The sequence below is a fragment of the Salvelinus namaycush genome, chromosome 8 (genome assembly GCF_016432855.1).
Source record: "Salvelinus namaycush isolate Seneca chromosome 8, SaNama_1.0, whole genome shotgun sequence".
NCBI classification, from domain to species: Eukaryota; Metazoa; Chordata; class Actinopteri; order Salmoniformes; family Salmonidae; genus Salvelinus; species Salvelinus namaycush.
This window is the reverse complement of record NC_052314.1, coordinates 14,144,344-14,150,840: the sequence shown is the minus strand read 5'-3', so window position 1 is coordinate 14,150,840 and position 6,497 is coordinate 14,144,344.

The following is a 6,497-nucleotide window of genomic DNA, read 5'->3' as shown; positions in this document are numbered from 1 at the left end:
TGTTTTTCACAAACACATCACGCACAAACACACATACAGTACCAGTCAAAGGTTTGGACACACCGAACTCATTCCAGGGTTTTTCTTTATTTTTTACTATTTTCTACATTGTAGAATAATAGTGAAGACATCAAAACTATGAAATAACACATATGGAATCATGTAGTAGCCAAAAAAGTGTTAAACAAATCTAAATATATTTGAGATTTGAGATTCTTCAAAGTAGCCACCCTTTGCCTTGATGACATCTTTGCACACTCTTTGTATTCTCTCAACCAATTCATTTCAATTACCAGGTGTGCCTTGCTAAAAGATAATTTGTGGAATTTCTTTCCTTAATGCATTTGAGCCAATCAGTTGTGTTGTGCAAGGTAGGGGTGGTAAACAGAAGAGAGCCCTATTTGGTAAAAGACCAAGTCCATATTATGGCAAGAACAGCTCAAATTTGGGGCTCCCGAGTGGCACAGTGGTCTAAGACACTGCATCTCAGTGCAAAGGCATCATTGCAGTACCTGGTTCGGATCTAGACTGCATCACATCTGGCTGTGATTGGGAGTCCCATAGGGTGGCGCACAATTGGCCCAGCATCGGCCGGGTTTGGTATAGTAGGGGGAAGGATGTCATTGTAAATAAGAATTTGTTCTTAACTGACTTGCCTGGTTAAATAAAAAAATAAAAAAAGTTGTGGGTCCTACTGATGGGTCCTGATACCCTGCTGCTGACTCTATCTCTCTCCCCTCTCTTGCTCCAATGGATTTAGTTACCACAGTAACAGCCCGGGCACCAATGCAACACTGTCAGATTTACAGCATTATTAGGTATGGATTCACTGCCTGTCACATTCAGAGTGAAGGGGAGTCTCATATGGAGCTGCCTGCTAGTGCCAGGTTTGATGACTCATTCAGAAACCTGGAGCCTGTAATGGTCAACATGAGTTACACTCAACATTCAACTCAACAATAAAGTGTTCCTCAGGGTCCATGGAACAAGTTCAACTGTATTGAATACTGTGCTTTAGTGAGCCAAACAGAACTCATAGAACAGCACTTTGTGTTCTCACCCTGGGGCTCCAAACAATGAATGAGAGCTGAAACCCTCAACTTTTTCACAGTGTAACGTTATACTCATAATATTCTTCACAATATCTACTTTCCTCCCCTCTTTCCTCTCTCTCTCCCTCCATTTACTCTCTCCTCCCCCCTGTTCTTCTCCTCTGTGATGCTCACCCCCCTCTTGCTGACCCAGAAAATAAATTAAATGTAAAACTACACTTCATTTTTCTGAGGCTACATTACATTCTTCTTATGTCCCCTCCCCCCATCCCCATCCACTGGATTTCTATTCTGATTTTTTTCCCTGTTTGGTTTCAGTAGAGAAAGAAGAGGCAGGGAGAGAAGAGAGGGAAGGGGGAAAAAATGTTGATGTTTCCCCTCAAACATGTAACCAGCGCTTAGCTCACAGCTGAAAATAATTTGGGCCTGCAGGCTGGCAGGCGAGGGGCTGAAACAAACCTCCTCCTCTCTCTCTGGGGGCTAGCCCAGTACTGCTCCAACAGATACCAGAGAGTGGGAGAAAGGGAGGAGAGAGGGAGGGAGGAGTAGAGAGAGAAAGAGAAACTGAAAGAGAGACAGACAGATAAACCTCTTAACCGTAACCAAGCACATTTTATCAGCCAAAAGCATAATTTCTCCACAGTGTCAAGTTATAATTACACACTTAAGTGAAAATAACAACAACCCATGAGCTGTGCAGTTTCAAAACGCTGGACAGACCCACTGGGCCAATTACACAGTTGACTCAGCCAAGGAATAGTTCAGCTAGTCAACAACTTTAACGTAATTCAGCCAAATTGTGGCATATTTTCTTCCGTGACTTGTTCAGCTGTTCTGGGGACAGCAATGTGTGGAATTTGACCTGACTGGGGAGGCAATCGCTGCATACTGAGGGTTGGGGAGGGATGGCAGCAGGGTTAGCTGATGCATATTTATTGGGGGTTGAGAGCGTTTGTTGGAGTGGGCAGTGCTCAGGAAATGTTTAACGGCCCATGGATGCCTTGAAGCCCTCTAGCACATCTGGTCACACACGCATACACACACGCACATTCCCCTATCTGTTGGACGCTGTTTTTCCAGCTACGTGTGTGTGTGACATGCGTGCGTGTCTGTCCGTCCAGCTGTCTGTCTGTCCGTCTACCCGCCTGTCTGTCTGTCTGTCAACGTTTACTCACACCAGACGGGAAGACAAAGTGCTAACAGGCGTTTGCCCAGACTCGTCTCCTGCCATGTTAACACCTGGGCCAAATCAGGGGCTGAGACCTGGGGCCAAATTCAAGCCAGGTCGCTTTATCAGCGTTTATGGGCCTAGTTGTTGAGTGCTCTGCTTTGACCAGGTCCCAAATAGCACCCTATTCATAATTTCCTATGTAATGCACTACCTTTGATCAGGACCCATAGGGCTCTGGTCAAAACTAGTGCACTATATAGGGAATATGCTGCCATTTAGGACACATCCCCAGACTGCATTGGGACTGGGAGCATAGTAACTGTGAGATGAGGGACTTAGAGCTTGTGTGGTTACGTCCCAACAAGACCTGGCTTCATGCTTTGACTAATGGACCAAGTAATGATTTCAAACTGGCTCAGCATGTCTTTCACACTAACCTTGGCACTGTTTTTTGGATGAAGGAGTAACAAGCTGAAACAATACGGGTCAGAACCTCTGTTAAAAACATTCCAGGTCCTTGCTTGAGAGATTTTGGAGAGGTAGTCAGTGAAGAGGATAGATTGTGTGATACAGTAGGTTATCATGTCAACAACGTTCCTCTCAAGTTTAACTGAATTCCCCTTCTTCTGGGTTGGAATGTTGCTGACGATTTCTTAATTGGCCTTAATTGCATTACAGTACATGGGGGAATTTCCAGTATTTTCCAAAGGTTTCCTTCTGTGTGCCAGATGGACTCAGAGTCGTCTCATTTGTTTTTCTCCTGCAGGTTTAACATCATTTAAATCTTTATTTTCAAGTGTATCCTCCAATTACTAATCAAGTAGGGATCTAGGAGCTGCAGTTTGGGGAGATGCCTCAGAACCCGTGAGGTCTGTTCCTCTGCAGTCTGGGATTAGGGGAGTTTCCTGGCTCTCAGAAATCAGCTAGAGTATTTACTTATGTCTCAAAGGAGGCGTGACAACAACGTAATTTGGAGGTATGGCTATGCAAGACTAGTCTCTGGGTGACAGGCCAATCCTTTGACTGACTTGACTTAAACTCTTTAAGGTACTCATGGGGAGCATACAGGTCATCCACAACACTCTGTTATTTAACAGATCAATAGCAAATAAAATAAAATAAAATGTTATTGGTTGTGTATACATATTTTGCTGATTGTAATCGCAGGTGCAGAGAAATGCTTATGCATCTACCTCAAACAGTGCAGTATACCTAACAATACAAAACAATAAGCCAAATACCTAAAATTAAGAAATATCAGATCGAACAATGTCAGAGTCTATAAATATGTATGCAAGTGCTTTCAGAAAGTATTCATACCCCTTGACTTATTCCACATTTTGTTTTGTTACAGCCTGAATTCACCTATATCCCATAATGGCAAACTGAAAACATGTTTTTAGACATTTTGGCAAATTTATTGCAAATGAAATACAGAAATATCTAATTTACATAAGTATTCACAACCCTGAGTCAAAACATGTTAGAATCACCGTTGGCAGCGATTACAGTCTTTATGGGTAAGTCTCTAAGAGCTTTGTACACCTGGATTGTACAATATCTGCAAGTTATTATTAAAAAAGATCTTCAAGCTCACATTATAAGCGTAGCAATGCGCACACACTAGTAGCCTATAAGCGCAAATGTTGTAAAAGGCAATTAATTAGCGGCAAAACACTATTCTCAAGTGACCGCAAATGAGCTGCGCATGTATGCCAGTTAGGCTCTACAACCGTTGTACAGCGGTTAGTTGTGATACAAGCCTTATCAAAACATATAGGCCTATGGCCTAGGCTACATGAGGTGTTCGACAATGATTTGAAAAAGTCGCCAAAGAAAGGCATGCACTGTTTCTTGCCTTACTGCACACAAGCTGGGCGTCAAGTGATAATATATAAATCACAAGTGATAGGCTAATATTGTCACCCATCAGACCGTTGTTGATTTAATCTTGTCTTTAGATATACTAAATAATATATGTGTGAAATGTGTTTAATTTAGAATGGACCATTATCATGCACCGGTCTCCAAACAGGGCCAGGAGAAAAAAATACAGCAAATGGATGCTTTTCCTGTGGTTCATTTTCATGCCAGCCAGGTAGGCTATACTCCTGTTTTAAAGAGAAGCAATGTGCTAAATATTAAGAAAGTTGAGAAATAAATATAGTAGGCCTAGCCTATAGAAACCTGATGGGATCCTCCTCTTTGTTTTAATAGTTTTCTCATGCACATAGAAATATTAGCCTATAGAAAGGTTGCGCAACATGAGCTCACGGGCTCTCATGAAGTGTTTGATTACAATTTTTATTACATTTTCATTGATGTCAGGGTGATGATAGGGACAATAGAGTGCTGAGTACCAGGCAGTTAGCAAGTTTGGTAGGCTACTAATGACCACCAGCAGCATCAGAGCTTGGAAAATCCAAATTAACCTATTGACTAGAATACAGTATATACTGTAAATATGAAGTGGGTAAAACAGCATGTAAACATTATTAAAGTGACCAGTGTTCAATGACTCTATGTACAGTGCATTCAGGAAGTATTCTGACTTTTTCCACATTTTGTTGCATTACACCTTTATTCTAAAATTGATTTGTTTTTATCCCTCATCAATTTACACACAATTCCCCATAATGACAAAGCAAAAACAGGTTTTTAGAATTGTTTTCCCATATAAATAACATTTAAAAAATGAAATATTACATTTACATAAGTATTCAGACCCTTTATTCGGTACTTTGTTGAAGCACCTTACAGCTTAGAGTCTTCTTGGGTATGACGCTACAAGTTTGGCACACCTGTATTTGGGGAGTTTCTCCCATTCTTCTCTGCAGATCCTCTCAAGCTCTGTCAGGTTGGATGAGGAGTGTCACTGCACAGCTATTTTCAGGTCTCTCCAGAGATGTTCGATCGGGTTCAAGTCCGGGCTCTAGCTGGGCCACTCAAGGACATTCAGAGACTTGTCCCGAAGCCATGCCTGCGTTGTCTTGGCTGGGTGCTTGTCTCGCCCCAGTCTGAGGTCCTGAGTGCTCTGGAGCAGGTTTTCATTAAGGATCTCTCTGTACTTTTCTCTGTTCATCTTTCCCTCGATCCTGACTAGTCTCTCAGTCCCTGCCGTTGAAAAACATCTCCACAGTATAACTTCTTCTGGTGAAATTGCAGAGCGCCAAACTCAAAATACAGAAATACTCATAATAAACATTAATAAAATATACAAGTGTTATACATCGGCTTAAAGATTAACTTCTTGTTAATCCAGCCGCTGTATCAGATTTCAAAAAGGCTTTACGGCGAAAGCATACCTTGCGATAATCTGAGGACAGCGCCCCGCTTACAAAAGCATACAAACATTTTCCAGCCAAGTAGAGGAGTCACAAAAGTCAGAAATAGTGATAAAATGAATCACTTACCTTTGATGATCGTCATATGGTTGCACTAACAAGACTCCCTGTTACACAATAAATGTTTGTTTTGTTCGATAAAGTCCCTCTTTATGTCCCAAAAACTCAGTTTTGTTGGCGCGTTTTGTTCAGTAATACACTGGCTCCAGGGCGGTCAAAACATGCAGACGAATACATCCTAATAGTATCGGTAAAGTTCGTCGAAACATGTCAAACGATGTTTATAATTAATCCTCAGGTTGTCTATTGTCTAAATAATCAATAATATTTCAACCGGACAATAGCATTTTCAATAGAAAGGAAAAACAACGAACGGTGCGCTCACGGTCATGCGCCCAATCCAGCTCTGCATACTTCCCCTGACCACTGGCCAAAAGGTATTTTTACTCATGGTTTTTCAAAATAAAAGCCTGAAAGCATGTCTAAAGACTGTTGACATCTAGTGGAAGCCATAGAAACTGCAATCTGGGCCCTAACCCATAACATAGTCAATAGGAATTCAATGGAAAACAACTTGCATAAAAAAAATCCCACTTCCTGGATGGATTTTCCTCTGGTTTTTGCCTGCCATATCAGTTCTGTTATACTCACACACATTATTTTAACAGTTTTAGAAACTTTTCTATCTTATACTACCAATACTACCATGCATCCTGTCTCGGAGCTCTACGGACAATTACTTTGACCTCACGGCTTGGTTTTTGCTCTGACATGTTCTGTCAACTACAGACAGTTGTGTGCCTTTCCAAATCATGTCCAGTCAAAATAATTTACCACAGGTCCACTCCAATCAAGTTATAGAAACATCTCAAGGATGATCAATGGAAACAGGATGCACCTGAGCTCAATTTCGAGTCTCATAGCAAAGGG